Here is a 20,287-nt window from a genome sequence, read left to right as displayed (position 1 = left end):
CTGGGGTGTGGAAAATCCATACCCTTAAGCCACACGGTTATACCGACTGAACTTCCAGTGTAGACAGTGCAACTACCACCTCTCAGGGAGGTGAGGTACTTACGCTGATAGGAGAAGCTCTCCTATTGGCGTAGGTAGCATCTTCACTAAGCTGTGCTGCGCTTTACAGCTCCATTGCAGCACTGTAAGTGTAGACAAGCTCTTAAAATTTTTAATAGGAATGCAACTGGATACATGCAGTAACTTCATTTGGATTATTAAAGCTGCTTTAAAATGCTTTCTAGTTGCTCCTAAAATATTACTGAAAAGGAATATGTTACTGCAGACAGGAAACTTGCCTGTGGGAGGTGGATTTAGTGCTTGAGTTTTCTCTTTATAGCCAGCTAAAACTGGAGGAAAGCCAAAGAGATGCAAGTTGCAACTAACATGTTTATGGGGTCCTTGTTTATAAATTTAGTAAACATCTGCTAGTTCCACTTGTCATCTGTGTTCATGTGGATTAGTCAACTTTTTTCCTGTAAGGCTATAATTTTTGAAAATACAGCAAATCTTCTAACGATAGACTAATTCTCTCAAATATCCTGAGCATTGGTGACTTAGAGGAGACTCTATTCGGGGTGGGTAGAAAGGGAGGAAGGACTGAGAGAAAGCTAATATGGAATCATACTTTACCACTAGTCTAGCGTGCAGCATTTTGACTAACTATTGAGACCCACTAAGTATTTACAATGATGCTAACAAGTTTAGATTTTTACTATTTTAAGTTTTATAAAGTCAGAATTGAATTCTGTTTTAGGCTTTAGAATATTGTACTGTGGATAAGAATATTTATAATGTGGAACATTTGCTTTTATACTGTACATGTCTTAGATGTTTAGCTTTTGATCTTGCTGGATAATTATCTTGAAATGTAGGGCAGGTTTCTAAATTTAAGGACACTGAGACTTGAACTCCAGTGTTTTGTCAATACAGAAAGTGGAACATTAACTCATTGTTAGAAGAAAAGGATTATAGAAATAAAGGGTACATTTCAGGAATAAGGATTTATTTTCTATAGTTTATTTATATTTGAGAATCATTGGGAACTAGATGTCCAGTTCCTGGAATTTGTGTTCCCTTAGTCAGGTAAGGGTCTATGTTAGCAGAGCATGTTCTTTCAATTTGTGTTTATCAATGGACAATAACTGGATTACTGACTGCTTGGAAAGCTCCACTGTGTTTTTGCAAGCATCCTCTCTTGCAGCTGAGGAGATGTCCCCTAAAGAGACAGCAGCACTCTTCTTCCCACCATTACTTTCTTTCTGCTATATACTGGGACATTCAAAGGGCATGCATTGATTAGAAAGACAAAGAATCCTTTCAGGCCCTGGATTTAGCCACAGCCAGTGTGTTGGACTTTTGTGAATACTCTCCCTTCCCCTTTCTCTTTCACCACCCCTCACTCTCATTGTTAATGTTTCAGCAGCAACAGTTAGAATTTTGGAATTATTTTCACTTCCTTCTTTAAAAAAAAAAAAAAAAAAAGGAAAAGAATGGGGGGTGAGTGGTTTGTCTTTGTATTCTTCTTACAGTATTTTCGTACAGGCCTTTGGAAAAGGCGAGAGAATCATGTAAACAGATATAAGCAAATCTCGCTGTATAAGTGGATCATGGAAATAGAAGGTTAATGCTTAGATCTGTGTGCAGAGTCTGTACATATAGAGACTAAATGGTTTGTTCCAGTGCTTGAGAATATTAACTGCATTTTTCTTTGAATGATTATAATTTATTATTTGGGTTATTGCAGTGCTGAGGATTAAACTCTAGATTGTCATCCCTTTTTTAAAAGTTATCCAATTAAAGATAAAGGCAATTTTTAAAACAACTTTTTTTCAGTGCATTGATGCATGGCAAAATGATACTGTTCTGCAGTAGTAATTCAAAATATTCTGATTCAGATTCTACATTGCTAATCATTAACATCAGCCTAAACCAGTTCAGGTGTTCTGTTGTCTTCACTTATTAGTGGGAAGAAACAAAGAACAAAATACTTATATATATCCCATCATATAGTAGTAAATGTGAAAGCTCTTAAATGATTAGTGTCCTGTGGTTACCAAACATCCGTGTAGGATTTTCTGGCTCAGCATGCCTAAAATTAAAGGAAGTAAAATGTATCAAGCAATTAAATAGACTGAAGTATTGCATACAGTTCTTCTTAAGTAAAACATAAACATTGTCAAACGTTAATCAGTAGTATAGAAAGGACTATTGCTCATCTCAAAGTACAGAAAATAACTTTTCTTTGGATCCTTCAAGATCAAATGTGCCATTGATTGACACTTTGTCTAGTGAAGTGGAAGAGTAGAAGGCTGAGTGTGATCCTGCAAGTGAGATGTTCCACTGCCATTTTTGCCATTGAAATGTACTAATAGTCTCTGTTCCAGGTTTCTGATCAACTCTTCAGCCTCAGCTTTGTTCAGAAGCACTATTAGTCTTTGACACCCAAAAAAGGCTAATATGAATTTCTGATTATGCTCTTAAAAATATCTTCTTTTAAATGGCAACCTTTTTTTATGCTAACATCATCTCAGTGTAGCATAAAATAAGTAGGTAGAGAAATATTGAAGTACCCATCAAGATAGATTTAACTTCACATGCCCATTTCAAAATGTGGTAAGTGAAGAAATGGAAGAAAAAATTATGGAACTAAAAAATTAAACCTTGATAGTAATGCAAGATGGGTAATCAGGCATGAGAAATGACCCTTTACTGGCAGATAAACAGGTAAAAATGATTCCCACTTCTGTGTCTGAAAAGAAAGCTGCAGAATATTTTGTCCAGGTTCCTGAAAATGCCATTTGGGAATGCAGGAAAAAAATATGAGAAGGAGGTATTTTGTCATTTGCTCAAACAAAAGCAAAATGAAATATGAACTTTTCTGGTACAGTCCTCTTAAATTTCTGATGTATGGAGGTTCAGCACACTATTAAAACTTGTTGAAACAAAAGTAGCTCCCTGACACGCATGGTTCAAAAAATTTTCTTGACAGCCATTGGGCCTATTTACCACTAATAGTCAAAGATCAATTAACTGCCAAAATCATGTTATCCCATCATACCATCTCCTCCATAAACTTATCGAGTTTAATCTTGAAGCCAGATAGGTCTTTTTCCCCTATTGCATCGCTTGGAAGGCTATTGCAGAACTTCACTCCTCTGATGGTTAGAAACCTTAGTCTAATTTCAAGTCTAAACTTCCCGATGGCCAGTTTATATCCATTTGTTCTTGTGTCCACATTGGTACTGAGTTTAAATAATTCCTCTCCCTCTCCGGTATTTATCCCTCTGTTGCTTGGAAAAGTCATGATTAGGGCCCTACCAAATTCACGGCCATGAAAAATGTGTCACAGACTGTGAAATCTGGTCTTTCGTGTGCTTTTACCCTACACTGTACAGATTTTACGGGGGAGACCAGCATTTCTAAAATTGGGGGTCCTGACCCAAAAGGGAGTTGCAGGGAGGTTGCAAGGTTATTTTACGGGGTCATGGTATTGTCACCCTTATTCCTGCACTACTGCCTTTAGAGCTGGGTGGCCAGAGAGTGGTGGCTGCTTCATAAGTGCCCAACTCTGTAGGCAGCAGTGCAGAACCAAGGGTGGCAATACCGCACCATTCTTACTTCTGCGTTGCTGCTGGCAGCAACTCTGTCTACAGAGCTGGTCTCCCCGCCAGCAGCCGCTGCTCTCCAGCTCTGAAGGCTGCACTGCCACCAGCAGTAGTGCAGAAGTAAGGGTAGCAGTACCGCAACACGCCCTACAATAACCTTGCAACCCCCCCACAACTCCTTTTTGGGTCAGGACCCCCACAATTACAACTCTATGAAATTTCAGATTTAAATAGCTGAAATAATGAAATTTATTTTTTTTAAATTCCTGTGACTGTGAAATTGGTCAAAATGGGCTGTGAATTTGGTAGGGCCTTAGTAATGATCATCAGCTGAGTCAATGAAGCTGAGGAGCAGTATGATCTAGTGAATAGAGCGGAGAGCTGGGTTCTATTCTTGGCTCTGCCCGTTATCTTCTGGGTGATCTTAGGAAAGTCTCTGTGTCTCCATTTTCTATCTGTAAAATGAAGACAATGATACTTCTTTAAGGTGCTTTGAGATCTACTGATGGAAAGAGCTAGATGGCGTTACATTATTTGCTGACCGAGGAAGAAAACTCTGCATATTATTTCAAAGTTTGGTTCACATTTGGAAGGCTTCCTGCACAACCGTATGTGCTGAAACTTAAACTGGTATTAAACTGATAGCTTTAGACCTTTTCACTTAGCAGGACATTGTCAGTAGTGAGTAGCTGATGGAATTTTTTCATGCCTTGGTAAATGCTGTTTTTTAATGCTATTAATCTTCTTACATAGAATTAATAGAACCATGGCATTTAGAAGTAAATACCTGGAGTAAGATTGCAGTGCTGCATTACAGTCAAGTGGGGGAATCTGAATTTAAATAAAGCCCTGTCTGAAACCTTTTCAGTTGTGTGCATAAAGAGATGGGCCTTGCTGCATGGCTAGAAGGCTAACCACATTTGGGCTTTTGTGGATCAAAGAGGGAAATGAATTCTAGGGCCGATGGGCCTTCACTTCCATTAAAAATAGTATTACTCCTGGGGGAATTCTGCACCACTGCATGTGCACATAATTCATGTGCCATGCATATTTTTAATTTTTTGTGCAGAAAACAGCTTCTGCTGGAAAGTTGCTGGAGTTCCGCCTTTTGGCCATCAGAGGGTTCTGTGGTGATAGAACAGAGCAGCAGCTCCTGGCCAGCTAGGGAAGAGAGAGCCTGTGGTGCTTTCTTCACAGCGCTTGTCAAGCCAGGTCAGGAGACGGGATATGAGGAGACAGTGTGGGGCTGCTGGCAGTCACAGACTAGGGCTCATAAGGGCTAGTGGAGGAGGACAGACTGGGGCAAGGCCACAGGAAGGCAGGGGATGGCTGAGTAGGTGCACAGAGACACATGGGGGAGAGGCTGCAGGGACATCTGGGGAGTGGGCTGGCTGAGGGGGTGCAGGGCCACATGGGGATTGGGGGAGTGGGTGTCTGAGTGGGAGTGGAGGGACACGTGGACAGGGGATGCAGGGACACATGGGGACAAGGGCAGATGTGCCTGACTGAATGGGGGAGGCTAGAGGTCAGCCAGGGTTTGCATGGGGGAAGCTCCCTAGCAATCCCCCCCCCCCCCAAATAACCCTGTTCCATACTTATTCCCACCCATATCCAACAACCCTCCAAGTTCACAACCCAGACTCCTTCCCAGCAGTTAATTCTCTCTCCCTCAGCTCCACTGTTACCCCTGACTCTCCCAAGTTTTTGCACTGCCTCTGAGGAGTGTGGGAAATATGGTTCTATATTGTAGTTTAAATGAATTATTAGAGTTCTATATTAATATGCCTAGTAAGGAATCTGTCAAAAATCATTTCCTGAATTTCAATGTTGATAAATCCAAAGTAATTCACTTTGGAAGACATAATTCCAACTATCCATATAAAAGGATGGGGTCTAAATTAGCTGTTATCACTCAAGAAAGAGATCTTGGAGTCATTGTGGATAGTTCTCTGAAAACATCCACTCAATGTGCAGTGGCAGTTAAAAAAGCAAACAGATTGTTGGGAATCATTAAGAAAGGGATAGATAATAAGACACAAAAATCCTGTTACCTCTGTATAAATCCATGGTATGCCCACACCTTGAATATTGCATGCAGATGTGGTCGCCCCATCTCAAAAGATATCTTGGAATTTGAAAAGGTTCAGAAAAGGGCGACAAAAATGATTAAGGGGTATGGAACAGTTTCCATATGAGGAGAGATTAATAAGATTGGAAAGTCTCAGGTTGGAAAAGAGACAACTAAGGGGGGATATGATTGAGGTCTATAAAATCATGACTGGTGTGGTCCTGCTTTGAGGAGGGGTTGGACTAGATGACTTCCTGAGGTCCCTTCCAACCCTGATATTCTATGAAAGAAAATAAGGAAGTGTTATTTACTCCTTCTCATAACACAAGAACTAGGGGTCACCAAATGAAATAAATAGGCAGCAGGTTTAAAACAAACAAAATGAAGTATTTCTTCACACAACGCACAGTCAACCTGTGGAACTCTTTGCCAAAGGATGTTGTGAAGGCCAAGACGAATAAGAGGGTTCAAAAAAGAACTCGATAAGTTCATGGAGGATAGGTCAGTCAATGGCTTTTAGCCAGGATGGGCAGGGATGGTGTCCTTACCCTCTGTTTGGCAGAAGCTGGGAATAGGTGATGGGAGGATCACTTGATGATTACCTGTTCATTCCTTCTGGGGCACCTGGCATTGGTAACTGTCAGAAGACAGGATACTGGGCTAGATGGATCTTTGGTCTGACCCAGTATGGCTGTTCTTGTGTTTCATTGTCCGTATTGTTACAGATGTACTTGCTGACAGGTATTTTGAAATAAATTACCAAAAATAATTGAAACTGGTGTGATTATATTGTGTTTATTTTGACAAAATATACAGAATTTTGCAGAAATTTAAAATATTGTGCTCAGAATTTTTAATTTTTTGGTGCAGAATACCCTCCTGGAGTAAAAATAGGGAATGTATCTATAAAGCTGAATTGAGAAAATTGCCCTTTCTAAAATGTTTTCCAACAGAACAGGTTGTGTTCCTTTTGTGGCAGAGCAGGAGCTCTCCAGTTCAGTGGTTTTCAAGTGTTTTTTTGCCATGGTAACCATGATACCTTTAATTATTTTGAGACACACCACCATATTGTCTCCAGATTAACACATGAATATTCATGAGCCAGAACAAGGCTAGTAGGGTTAAAATCAGTACAACCACAGCAGTTAACAATAGATTGCTATCTGTCTTTTGTGCCAGAATTAACATTTTCAACAGTGGAAACTAACATTAAAGCTAAATACAAGAACTCTGGACAAAAGCATGCTCAGTGGAGAAAGTGACACACTTGAGAATATTTTGGGATGATAAGCAATTAATAAGTAATTGTTTCTTCTCATTGCCAAAATAGTCTTTCCAATGGTGTATAACTTTTTAAATGCAATCTAATTAAGTCCCACTCAGAGTATTGCCAACCTCAAGAGATCAAAAAATAAATGAGACACACCCCAGCAACTCAGGAGACTGGCTCCCCAAATGTGGTTCTTTACAAAGAGATTATATTGTTTTTTCATTCACGATTGCTGACCTGCTTGTGCCCATCCCCAGAGAGAGAGAATGTGTTAGTGCTGCCCATGCTTCCAAATGGGTATGAGGATTTTGGCCCCTGCTGAAGGAGTTCTCACCCCTACATCTGCCTGTCCTCTGCCCAACAATAAATTTTGCCCCCTAACCTCCAAATCAGTCCTCCCCCCATCACTTTTGTCCTTATTCTCCTCCAGTCCAGCTTCATCTCACCCCAATTCTGCCCTGTCCACACTCCCCTGTTCAGCCCCTCTTCCTCACCTCTGCTTCTCCTGGAGTTCTCCCCTCCCCTGCACTTCCAACCCGGGGGGCTACAGTGGGGTCCCCGTTCCCCTGTCCCTGGCTGGCAGCTGCAGTAGAGAAGGAGGGGCGGAGGAGCTGACCCATTGCTCACAGGAGGGGAGGGGGGAAGGAGAGGGAAATTGAGCTCTAATGGGTTGTTCTGCCCCTGGAGGAGGCAAGACAATGAAGCAGATAGCCAATCAGAAGGCAGCTTCTCCTCCTTTTTTCCCCTCCCCCACCCCCACTTTGCAGGACTCAGATTTGCTATCTTAACCTGGCTTTGGGAATGGAATGTGTCTGATGGATAATATTTGAAATGGCCCTTGTCCTGGAGAGCAAAAGTACAGAATGCAATCCATTGCTGACATGAATTAAAATACATGGGAATAGTTTTTTTTTTGTTCTCACATGTAGTTTTTAAAAGATTTCTGTGGCACACCTGTTCGGGCCTGAGGGCACACCAGGGCACCGTGGCCCACCAGTTGGGAAACACTGCTCTAGTTTTCTGTTAACAGCTCTCTTGTCCTAAGTGCTTTAAAATCTCTATAGTTAATCAGAATGCCTTGACATTTGGTGTGCCTTATGCGGGTGCAGGGCTTTGTTTGTGATCCAAATTCGGGATCATTTGACTGAGATACACCCCTTGGAAAAAAACCTGAGCTTTTCTTAAAGTTGACAGATTCTTGTAATTTATTTTTGCTCATAGCAGGAGATCAAATCAGCACTCAGATCATCACAGCACATCTCAGATGCTCAGGGTTTATCCCAACAGAGTGCATGGCACCCACCAGTCCTTTGGGAGAAATCAAATCTGTTCATGTGCCTAATGATTACACTGAGTATGCACGGACAGAAGAGTTAACAGGATTGTTAGCTTTTTAACTTTCCCACCAGCTAGATATTTTAAGGGGATAAGCTGTAACCCTTTGAATCTAATCCATCCATCCGTTGTCAGTTTGAGTCCCTCCTTGGGCAGAAAATTGGAAAAAGTTGAATGGCTAATTACTAAAATTTCTGGGGTGTCTGTGTGTGTTAATTTGAGGGAATGTAATCAAAGTATTTTTGTAAAAATAAATAAGACCTATAAATGCTTGCTGGCTGGGAGGAGTGTGTGGGGGGAAATAGAGGTGAGAGGTTGGGGATATGTTGAAGGGAAGGGGGATAAATAGAGAGGAGTGGTAGGGGAGGTGAGAGGTTGGGACAGTGAGAGAGGGACGGGGTGAATGGCAGGAGAACTGGGGGAGAATAGGGGCAGAGTATCAGCCCCACATTCTCCCCTTTTGTGGGTTCCAGGATCTGGGAGACCTTTACCCCTCTATTGGGGTCTGACTGCCCCCTTCCTGCCCCTTTATGGGTGCCAGGTTTGGGGGGGCTTGCATGTGATCTACAACTGCCACAATGACCACTGAATCCTATCAAGAAGTTTTCTTTCTTAAAAAAAACAAAACAAAAACAAAAAACAATCCCTCCCCCCTCAACCCTAGGAAATTAAATTGCAAAAAAACTTTAATACAAAGTAAAGATTTCCTGTTGACAGATCATGTCCTTCCAGAATGCCAAGTTCAGCAGACCTTAACTTTATTTCCTAGTTTTCTTCAGTCTAAGGTACACATACATTTAACATTAACTCCGTCTTCTTTGGGTGATGCCCCATAACATACAGTACATGCTCTCACTCTGCCTTTCCAGTGTAAAGGAGTTACTTGCACACGCCCTAAACCCAAACACTTAACTTACTGGACCGTGTTTATTTGACTTCATATGTTTAGCAGTAGTTCTAATCAAAGTGGGATAATGAGGTATCCCTTCTCTTAATCCTGTTGTGTCCTTGGCCCAAAAAGCTGTTACAAATATTGTATGCAGTAGTGTTGTCGTGTTGGTCCCAGGATATTAAAGAGACAAGGTGGGTGAGGTAGTATCTTTTATTGGACCAACTTCTGTTGGTGAGAGAGAGAGAGAAATTTCTGAGCTATACAGAGCTCTTCTTCCGTTCTAAAGAAAAATTTGGATTCTTCAGACCAGAATGTAGCTCGAAAACATCTCTCTCGTGAACAGAAGTTGGTCCAATAAAATATAACTTACCCACCTTGTCTCATTTAAAACTACTGTGTGTTTCAGCATAAACACTGATGTCTGGCAATTGTCACTGGGAGTGACTTACTGTAAAAAGGCATTGGATTGTCTCAGTAGAAATAGTGACTTTTTTTTAGGTTTGCTACAACTGAATATTGAATTTATATACTTCATCTGTCCTATTAACTGATATCCTCCTCTTGATTTGTAAGTATTTCTGGAAGATTGCCACAACTAAAATCTCATGTATTAAAAGTGCTCACATGTGTGTTTTGACCTTTAGTGCCATTTTTTAAACAACCTATTTTCTTCCCTCCTTTTGATGTCTTAAAGCTGTATGTTTGTGGTGATTTCCAGTCATATATTATATTAAGACATATGTGACTGCACTTCCTGCCTTACTGCTTGAATACCCAAACTTTTGGTTTGATTGTTCAAATAAAGTGAGATCTTTAACACACACAAAAAAAAAATGGTCATGTGATATTATGAATGCACTGCGTCGCAGGGCTGATTGCTGGAAATGTTTATGTGGAAACAAAGTCAATAAAAAGTGGATTAACATGGTTACCTGACTTGTTAGTGAATGAATGTTGTTAGTCAATTATTGCCTGACTTAGACAATAATAATTACCATAAACAATTACCTGGAACAGTTCTTTTCTTCCAGAAGAGTCAACCCTTGACTTAGTCCCTTAGGCCTTGTCTACTCTATGGAATTTAAAAACAAACAAACAAAAACCAATCTCTCAAACTCATGTGTATTAATTTTGGTTTAGCTGAAGTGGTAAAAGCACTAGTGGGAGTCCTACTATACACAAAGCTCTGTTAGGTTCTGTCGTTTTTTAACAATACAGTAAACCTGCAGGTTTGACGGACACAGGTATAAAAAAGCCAGAAGCTGCTAGATCCTGGTCTACAGTCAGACTCCTATCTGTGCTAATACTGCTGGGGAATAAAAACACAAACAAAAAAACCCTACAACCGTGGTATGGATATGGTGTTACTAAAACCCAGGAGCTGATTCAGGAAATAAGTGTGATTGAGCCAATTCATTACTGTAATATAATTAAGTTAAACCTTTTTACAGGGGCTATTGTGTACTAAAAGATACCAGGCTTAGCTTAGACTGCAATAAATATTAGGGTGGCCAAAGATGGATTTTCTCTTTCGTTTGAATTTAAAATTCTTTCAGCTCCTTTTTTCCTTCTATATTCCTTTATTGTTTTCCCCTACATTGTGAGCTCTAGCTCCTCTACTCGAGAAATTAACTAAATTGTATGAACGTGAATGGTTTCAGAGTAACAGCCGTATTAGTCTGTATTTGCAAAAAGGAAAGGAGTACTTGTGGCACCTTAGAGACTAATGACAGGTTTCAGAGTAACAGCCGTATTAGTCTGTATTTGCAAAAAGGAAAGGAGTACTTGTGGCACCTTAGAGACTAACGGAGGGTGAGAAAACCTGGATTTGTGCTGGAAATGGCCCAACTTGATTATCATACACATTGTAAGGAGAGTGATCACTTTAGATAAGCTATTACCAGCAGGAGAGTGGGGTGGGAGGAGGTATTGTTTCATGGTCTCTGTGTATATAATGTCTTCTGCAGTTTCCACAGTATGCATCCGATGAAGTGAGCTGTAGCTCACGAAAGCTTATGCTCAAATAAATTGGTTAGTCTCTAAGGTGCCACAAGTACTCCTTTTCTTAGAGACTAACCAATTTATTTGAGCATAAGCTTTCGTGAGCTACAGCTCACTTCATCGGATGAACATGAATGAAAGAAATAAAATGAGCTAACTTAAATACTCTCTATTTTTTTTTTCTTGCTTTCATGTTCCTCTATATCCTTTCCCCTGTTCATTCTGCCATTGTCTTCCTTATTTTTTCTCCTTTTTGTTTGCATAGAAAAATAAGTATGGGTTGGATTGTGTATGCATTCCATGGAAGGCAAATGGATTGGGGTAAAAATTTCAAAAGCAACAGTCCCATTTTCAAAAGTGATTTAGAAGGCTAAATGTCATTAAAAGTTACTGGGACTTCCATGCCAAGCTCATTTTTGAAACTAGGAGTTGGGCCTTGTGTACATGAAGCAGCAATGCTCACTATGGGTGTGTATGAGATTTCTAAACAGCATTGGGTTAATGTATTTGAGAGAACCTTTTCAGTGTGCACCAGCAGAGTCTACCTGGACCTATTAATGTGTAACACATTAGTGTGCTTTAGAAACTACACCCCATTACCACCCTATATAAACAAGCCCTTAGACTCCTAAGTCTCTTAGACACTCCTGAAAATTTTACCTTACACCTCTGTAGTTTGGAAAGGAGAAGGCAAAAGGAGGAGATAGATGTCTGAAATAATTAATGATACAGGACAAGCCAATCATGTGACTCTTATCTTACCCTTATCGTAAAGGAGAAAATAATAAAATTTAAAGGGAGCAAACTTAAAAAAATCAGTCCAGTCAGTGTCAAATACTCAATAAATACTCAGCAGTCAGAATGCAGTTAATTGGTTAATTTACAGAACCTAATGACACAGAATATTTTTAGGTGTATGGCTTAACATAAAATAATACACCAAAAATGGTATCTGCAGTTGACTAAATAGAAGGAATAGAACTAAAAAGGAATTGCTGTCAATTCTTATGTTTCAGGTTATAAGCTTGAGATCAGGAAGAAATTTTCTTCCAGTAATATACTGGAACACAGGTGTAACTTCGGGCTTTATGCCTTGAAGTGAAGCATCTGGCAATGATGATTACCAAGTAAATGGACTGTTGTTCTGGTTGTACAAAACAGTTGCTCTGTTCTTAAAAGAGGCTGTGAAATAGACGGAGAAGACTCTTCTGGACCACATAGCTGTTGTAGTGATATCTTCACAAAGGGACACTTAGAATATTAGCGTTAGAAGAGATCTCAGGAGGTCATCTAGTCCAATCCCCTGCTCAAAGCAGGACCAACACCAACTAAATCATCCCAGCCACGGTTTTGTCAAGCCTGACCTTAAAAACCTCTAAGGAAGGAGATTCCGTCACCTCCCTAGGTAACCCATTCCAGTGCTTCACAACCCTCCTAGTGAAATAGTGTTTCCTAATATCGAACCTAGACCTCCCCCACTTCAACTTGAGACTTGATACTGCCTAAGGAAAACATGACTTCTTAAAGCACATATTTTGCATGATTAGGGAATGCAAAAATTCTCCCCCGTCTGCATTGAGGTTGTGATAGAAGACGTTGCAAAGTTAGTTTTGTTTGTGTTATGGTGTGGTGTATTTTAATAGCTCTTTTAATATAGTGGATTCAGTAGATCCAGAAGAAAGCAACCTTATGTTGAAACAAAATATTTGTAATGATGACTTAAATAGCTAATGAATTAATGGTTCAATTATAGTAAAAATACCGAATTCTTAAGGTAAGGTTGTATTAAAGCTGTCTAATGAAGTGTTTTTATATTTTATTCCTTAAATGTGTCAGACATATACTTTTGAATTTTCAGTTTTCTCTTTATTTAAATATTTGTAACTTTTAGTTTTTCTTTGCCTGATTTGAAATAATAAATTGGATGTATATTTTTCCGTATCTCAGCACATTTAAGATATCAGTCTGTGAGATGAATCTTGTTAGAATTCATATTTTATTTTTAATCAAGTGTCTGAAAGGTAGGATAACCAGATGTCCCATTTTTAAAAGGACAGTCCTGTATTTAAGCCCTGCTGCAGGTGTCCCACCTTTTTCTCAAAAACGGACAAATTTTCCCATATATTCCACCCTCCCCTCCCCCCATAAGTACCAGTGGGTCCTGCTGCTGCTGACCGGATCCCTGCTTGCCAGCTGCCCGCCCACCAGCGGAGGGGCGGGTCCAATGACCAACAGTGCGTGTGGGTGTGCAAAGTTGGTGGCGGGGCGAAGATGCAGGGCACGGGGGCGGCCACTCTCCCTGCTGGTTGGTGAGCGCAGCAATCGCTGTGTCTCGGCTCTCAGCCAGCAGGGCTCCACCCCCATCCCATTTCTGGCTGGTGCTGGCTATGCGCTGCGGTGGCCGGTGAGAGTGGGCAGGTGCCAGGTGGAACCTGTTTACAAATCTTGTCTGTACGATATAAGATTGTAGTAAAGAAAAGATTAAACTAGTTAATAAGGGGGGTCTGGTCCCTGCCTCCTTCCCTTCTCCCAGAAGGTGGGTATCACCTGCAGCTCCGATTGACTTCTCTTCAAGGTTTGAGTGCTCGGCACTTCAGAAAATCAGACTGTGTTCTTTTCGTTTTCATAGACTTAGTACCCTTGCCCTTGATTCATATAATCTGTGTCTTCATTCATTTGAAAATATGCTTGCCTGCAGACACACAGACTAGTGGTTGAGGGTTGAGCTGTAAATTGTTTTCTCTGAAATGACAATAACAGTCGAGGCGTGACTCCATCAATCTCCTCAATAAGAAAGATAAGTCTGTGATGGGATCACCGGGGTACAACCTGGAACTGCTGGAGTACCACTGTGCCCTTTTACCTCTCCAGCAAAGCATTCTTTCACAATGCTTTGCTAGTGACAAGTACCAAACCCCTCTGGGCACTGTTATCACTCAGCACGACAGCATGTGGAGCCCCCCACACAGCTAGATTGCATGAATGCTTCCTGAGCCACTCACGAATCGCACAGAGAAAGGCACCAGCAGATCTCCCAAGCCTCCAGCCTTGCACCCCAGAACTGTACTCCCTTGCCCTAGTCAGAAGCCTTACCAGTGTAAGTTCATTACCTGGTCTGCCCATCTCTCAATGGGGAGAGACCACACACTAGCCTTTGTAAACTGAGCTGAGATTTCCCAAGCACTTCAACCAAAGCACACCGTTTTAGGTAAAATATAAAACAGATTTATTAACTAGAGAAAGATAGATTTTTAAGTGATAAGTGGTAGGCATAAAAAGTCAGAGATAGTTAAAGAAAATAAAAGGTAAGCATGCAGTCTAAATCTTAAACCTTATTTAGAGTGAGCAATATTTGGATCAAGCAGTTTTTCTCAACCCACTGGATGTAGCAGGTGGGTTACGGTCTTTAATACAGGTTTCAGAGTAACAGCCGTGTTAGTCTGTATTCACAAAAAGAAAAGGAGTACTTGTGGCACCTTAGAGACTAACCAATTTATTTGAGCATGAGCTTTCGTGAGCTACAGCTCACTTCATCGGATGCATACTGTGGAAACTGCAGAAGACTCTGCGTTCATGGTCTCTGTGTGTATATAATGTCTTCTGCAGTTTCCACAGTATGCATCCGATGAAGTGAGCTGTAGCTCACGAAAGCTCATGCTCAAATAAATTGGTTAGTCTCTAAGGTGCCACAAGTACTCCTGGTCTTTAATACAGAGGCTTTCCCTTTAAACCTGGGACCAGTCTCCTCAGTTGAAATCTTTGTCTTTCCAGCATTCTTGTTGCTTCCAGCGTAGGTGGGGGAGGAGAAAAGTAATTACATGATGTCACTGTCCCTTGCTTTATATTCTTAGTCCATGTACCTGGAAAGAAACTAGCCCAGGCATACCTGGAGGGCCTTGCTGAGTCACAGGGTGGTTCAGCCTCGTGTATTGCATCTCTTGCAGAATTGTAAATCACTTGTTTACAACTCCCCTGCTGATTAATGGTTGTTTAACAACCGCCTAGGTGTGGATCACCTCTTTTTGTTGTCACTGGAGAACAAGCAAGGGATGACTCCCAAACTTACAGCATATTTCAATAAGAATCATACAACAAAACCTCATAACTTCATACACACTAATGAGATACATATTTTGACAGGACTGGGGTTCCCGCAGATCATGACGTTTCCTATCATAATTACATGACAGTGGTGAATATGGGGTTCTGTGATGCTGCTTTGAGGTACAGAGTGCTACTAAATACTAAAGAATTTCTTTTCAGGGCTGTTGTCTATAGCAAAACAAGGATTCAATTCTATGGCAGAACAGTGGAAAGAAAACTCTTTCTGTCAGTAGAGTATGTGGCTAATGCAAAATGGATGACCTTAGTAGCAAAAAGGATTTTTATGTTTGTGAGTTTGTTTTTTATTATAATTGTTATGTTCTACTTCAGATTGAGTAGCATCTAGTAGTATAATAATCTGACCAGTAACTAAGTCAAACCATCAAGACACTGACTATAGTGTTCTCTTAACTGCCATCCCGTGAAGATAGTACATATTGTACAACAGGGTTTCATTACAGCAGGTGACAAACCCCAATAATTGCATGATGATTGAATTGTTGTTAAAAATCACTCTTGATTTATATACCCACTTTCCCTAGCAAGGCACTCACTAAAAAGAGCATTGAAGTGTAAAGCCTTATGTGTACACAAATTTGCATCTAAAAATTGCTTATATCGATTTGGCTTAATTCATTAAGGAAGCTATTTAAGTTAAATAGCTATAAACCTTGTTTAAATTGAATTGAGTGTCCAAGTAGGTTGTGCACTTCAGTAATTTTTAAATTACTTTTAGTTTGAACTAGCACAACTTTGTGTAGACTAAACTCTTCAGGATGCTGCAAGTTTGACTAAGGGCATGTCTACACTGGCAGAGTTACAGCACCGCTCAGAGCGCGCTGAAGGGAAACCGCTGTTGTGTGTTCACACTGTCAGTTGCCTGCGCAATAGTGTGTTCACACCTGTGGCACTTGCAGTGGTATTTGGAGCAGTGCACTCTGGGCAGCTGTCCCACAGAGCATCTCTTCCTCTTCTGCCGCTAAGAGTTGTGGGAAGATGAGGGGGTTGCGGGGCATCCTCGGTTCTGTCCCAGTGACCCGTAATGCATTGCTTCGCATCCCAGCAATCCTTGTGCTTCCATCTGCATTTGGTGCCATCTTTTAATGGTTTGTGTACTGCGCACTCTGCCTCTTCGGTCTGCAGGAATGGATCCTGAACTGTTGATCAGTATGCTGCTCGCTCTGACCATATGTCATGATGGCAGTGGAGTTATTCCTTAAACTACAAAGGCAAGAGGAGTGCAACATTGATCTCGCCACGTGTACTAGCTAGGACACGAGATTGCTTGTGGCATTCATGGAGGTGCTGACCACAGTGGAACGCCGCTTTTGGGCTCGGGAAACAAGCACTGAGTGGTGGGATCACATCGTGATGCACGTCTGGGATGACGAGCAGTGGCTGCAGAACTTTCAGATGAGGAAAGCCACTTTCATGGGACCGTGTGATGAGCTCGCCCCAGCCTTGAGGCGAAAGGATACGAGAATGAGAGCTGCCCTGCTGTTGGAGAAGCGCATGGTGATTGCACTGTGGAAGCTGGCTATTTCAGACTGCTACGAATTGGTCACCAACCAGTTCGGAGTGGGAAAGTCGACCGTTGGACTTGTGTTGACAGAAGTCAGGGCCATTAATCGCATCCTGCTACGAAAGACTGTGACTCTGGGCAATGTGTATGACATTATGGCTGGCTTTGCATAAATGGGCTTCCCTAACTGCGGAGGAGCAATAGATGGCGTGCATATTCCAATTCTGGCACCAGACAACCTAGCCACCGAGTACATTAATTGCAAGGGGTATTTCTTAATGGTTCTCCAGGTGCTTGTGGATCACCGTGGGCGTTTCACAGACATTAACGCAGGCTGGTCCAGAAAGGTGCATGACACAAGCACCTTTCAGAACATTGGCCTGTTCAGGAAGCTGCAAGCAGGGACTTCTTCCCGGACCAGAAGATCATCGTAAGGGAAGTCGAAATGCCCATTGCCATCCTGGGAGACCCCGCCTACCCCTTAGTGCTGTGGCTTATGAAGCCATACATGGGGCAACTTGACAGCAGCAAGGAGCGGTTCAACAACAGGCTGAGCAAGTGCTGAATGACTGTTGGGTGTGCTTTTGGCCGTTTAAAGGCCCGCTGGTGCTGCCTCTATGGGAAGCTGGACCTGGCCGATGACAATATTCCTATGCTTATAGCCACGTGCTGTACGTTCCATAATATTTGTGAAGGGAAGGGTGAAAGCTTCACTCAGGGCGGGACCGCTGAGGCTCAGCACCTGGAGGCTAGAGACCAGGGCTATTAGAGGGGCGCAGCGTGGGGCCATAGGGATTAGGGATACCTTGAGGCAACAATTTGAAACTAAAATGCACTAATATTTGTTGCTATGCTTGGGAGTGCACTGCTTGTAATACTAGGACGTGATTGTGATTGGTACAGACTATGCAATATGAAGGTTTAACATAATTGTATGTTGCTTTGCAGGGCTGTTTGCTTTTAATTAATAGAATAAAGACTGCTTTCAAACCAACACAGTTTTTTATTAAAAAACAACAACTGGAGGAGAGTGTCAAAAAAAAAAAATCAGCACTGAGGGGAATGGGGGAAGGGAAAGTCCCAGGAGGAGGTGGGGTCCCGGGACAGCTAAAGATTTGTGTATGTCCAGGGATCATATTCAACTTTCTCCTTTGGAATACAGTGCAGAGGGTGCTGTACTTCAGCAGGGCCAAACTGCAGAGGACTGGGTGTTGTGGGTAGTGGGAGTCTGCAGTGCTGAACTTTGATGGGGGAGGAGTGGAATGTCGCAGGTATAGACTAGAGCCAGGAGGTTGATAAGAGTGTGTTGGCGGTGTCTGTGGGGAGCATGGGAAAGAGTTTTGTGACAGCAGGTGCAAGGGAGGGCAGGCACGGAGCTACTAGGTTTGCAGTGCTAGTGTCACTTGGAGCGTGTCCTCTTGGCCCTCCATAATGTTTTAGAGCCACTCTGTGGCTTCATTCTGGCATGCCCCGTTCTCCTTTCGGTCTCTCTTTTCTCACTGTCCCGCCACTCCTTCAATGCTTGTTTCTCAGCTGCGGAGTGCATCATAACATCACACAGAAAGTCCTCCTTAGATCTTTGCGGCTGCTTTCTAATACTGCGCAGCCGTTCAGCTGCCGATAACAAAGAGGGAGGCTGGGCTCCCAAGGTCATCTCTGTGAAGTTTAAATGCAACATTTTACATAAGCAGTATTGTTTGCAACACACAGAACACTGATTTAAAACACAGCCGGTATTCACACACCTGTCACTAACTGGCTGACCCCAGGCAAGCACACATGAGCCACAAGACCCCCAGAATGGTGAGTAGCTGCAGGGGCAGGGTAAATCACTCTTCCCGGACCCTGCTGTACACTGGGCACATGGCTCTTGGGGAGAGCCAGCAGTGTAGGTGGGGGCCTGATAATCATTCCTGTCCCCACATTTTCAACAGGATGTGATCATTATGGGAGATAATCTCACTGCTGAGGGTGAGCAGGGAATCAAGGGAGGGTCTTCTCCAAGACTGCGGCTTCTGCCCTGGCCCTTATGCAGCTTGTCTGTGTGCAGCAATGGTAGTGTCTGTGACCAGAAAGCAAAAAATAAGACATCTGTAAGATCTGGCATGTAGTGGAAGAAGACTTGTACTGGATAAAAGTAAAGAACATTGATGCAAACTCACAATTCATTGTCTTTTGAAGCAAGAACTTTATTTCTAGGTGAACATATTAGAAACTAGTGCAGCATAATTGTATTTAAATGTGAACAGACACCTTGTTAAACATTTCAAGTAATTTGAGCAGCAGCTAGCCTTTCAAATTGTAATCCAGTACTGGATGCCCAAAAATCCTTCAAGTTCAGTGGTTCTCAACCAGGGGTACATGTACCCCTGCGGATACACAGAGGTCTTCCAGGGAGTACATCAACTCATTTAGATATTTGTCTAATTTTACAACAGGTTACGTAGAAAGCACTAGTAAAGTCAGTACAAACTAAAAGTTCATACAGACAATGACTTGTTCATACTGTTCTATATACTATACACTGAAATGTAAGCACAATATTTGTATTCCAATTGATTTATTTATAATTATATGGTAAAAATGAGAAAGTAAGTAATTTTTCAGTAATAGTGTGCTGTGACGCTGGTATTTTTATGTCTCACTTTTTAAGCAAGTAGCTTTTAAGTGAGGTGTAACTTGGGGGTATGCAAGACAAATCAAACTCCTGAAAGGGGCACAGTAATCTGGAAAGATTGAGAGCCACTGCTTTAGCTAACCCAACAGCTGCTATGTACATTTTAAATGCATTTAAGGATGTTTAAAGTGAAGTACATCTAAGTGATGATGTGGTTTTCTTAAATTATTCCTACTCCCATGGGATTTTATTCATGGGGGGATTCTGCACCAAAAAACTAAAAATTCTGCAAAATTCTGCTAATTTTGTCAAAATAATGCAATATAATCACACCAGTTTCAATTGTTTTGGTAAGTTATTTAAACTAATATACAGAAAAAAGTCACAATAATAATTCAGCATTTCGTAAACACATGAAAGTTAAGTTACAAATACTTGGTAACTAATACCCTGCATTCCAGTTATAATCCTGGATTTTCATTTAAATTCCATTACAGAACACCAAACAGGAAAAAAAAAAAAAAAAAAAAAAAGGAGAAAGTCATTTCATAGAATCATAGAATATCAGGGTTGGAAGGGACCCCAGAAGGTCATCTAGTCCAACCCCCTGCTCGAAGCAGGACCAATTCCCAGTTAAATCATCCCAGCCAGGGCTTTGTCAAGCCTGACCTTAAAAACCTCTTAAGGAAGGAGATTCTACCACCTCCCTAGGTAACGCATTCCAGTGTTTCACCACCCTCTTAGTGAAAAAGTTTTTCCTAATATCCAATCTAAACCTCCCCCATTGCAACTTGAGACCATTACTCCTCGTTCTGTCATCTGCTACCATTG

The 20,287-nt window shown here is 41.5% G+C and overlaps 1 long non-coding RNA gene across 1 annotated transcript; it reads right to left on the bottom strand.

The window, feature by feature from the left end:
• Window positions 1-571: 571 nt before the first annotated feature.
• LOC122463292 lies at window positions 572-19,831 on the bottom strand. Its single transcript, XR_006286495.1, has 3 exons — window positions 19,379-19,831; window positions 13,914-13,920; window positions 572-581 (listed from the first exon to the last, which is right to left on the bottom strand). It is a non-coding gene; the product is annotated as an uncharacterized LOC122463292 (long non-coding RNA).
• Window positions 19,832-20,287: the final 456 nt, after the last annotated feature.

Source organism: Chelonia mydas, chromosome 18 (assembly GCF_015237465.2).
Source record: "Chelonia mydas isolate rCheMyd1 chromosome 18, rCheMyd1.pri.v2, whole genome shotgun sequence".
Lineage (NCBI taxonomy): Eukaryota > Metazoa > Chordata > Testudines > Cheloniidae > Chelonia > Chelonia mydas.
This window is presented reverse-complemented; position numbering and strand designations above follow the sequence as displayed.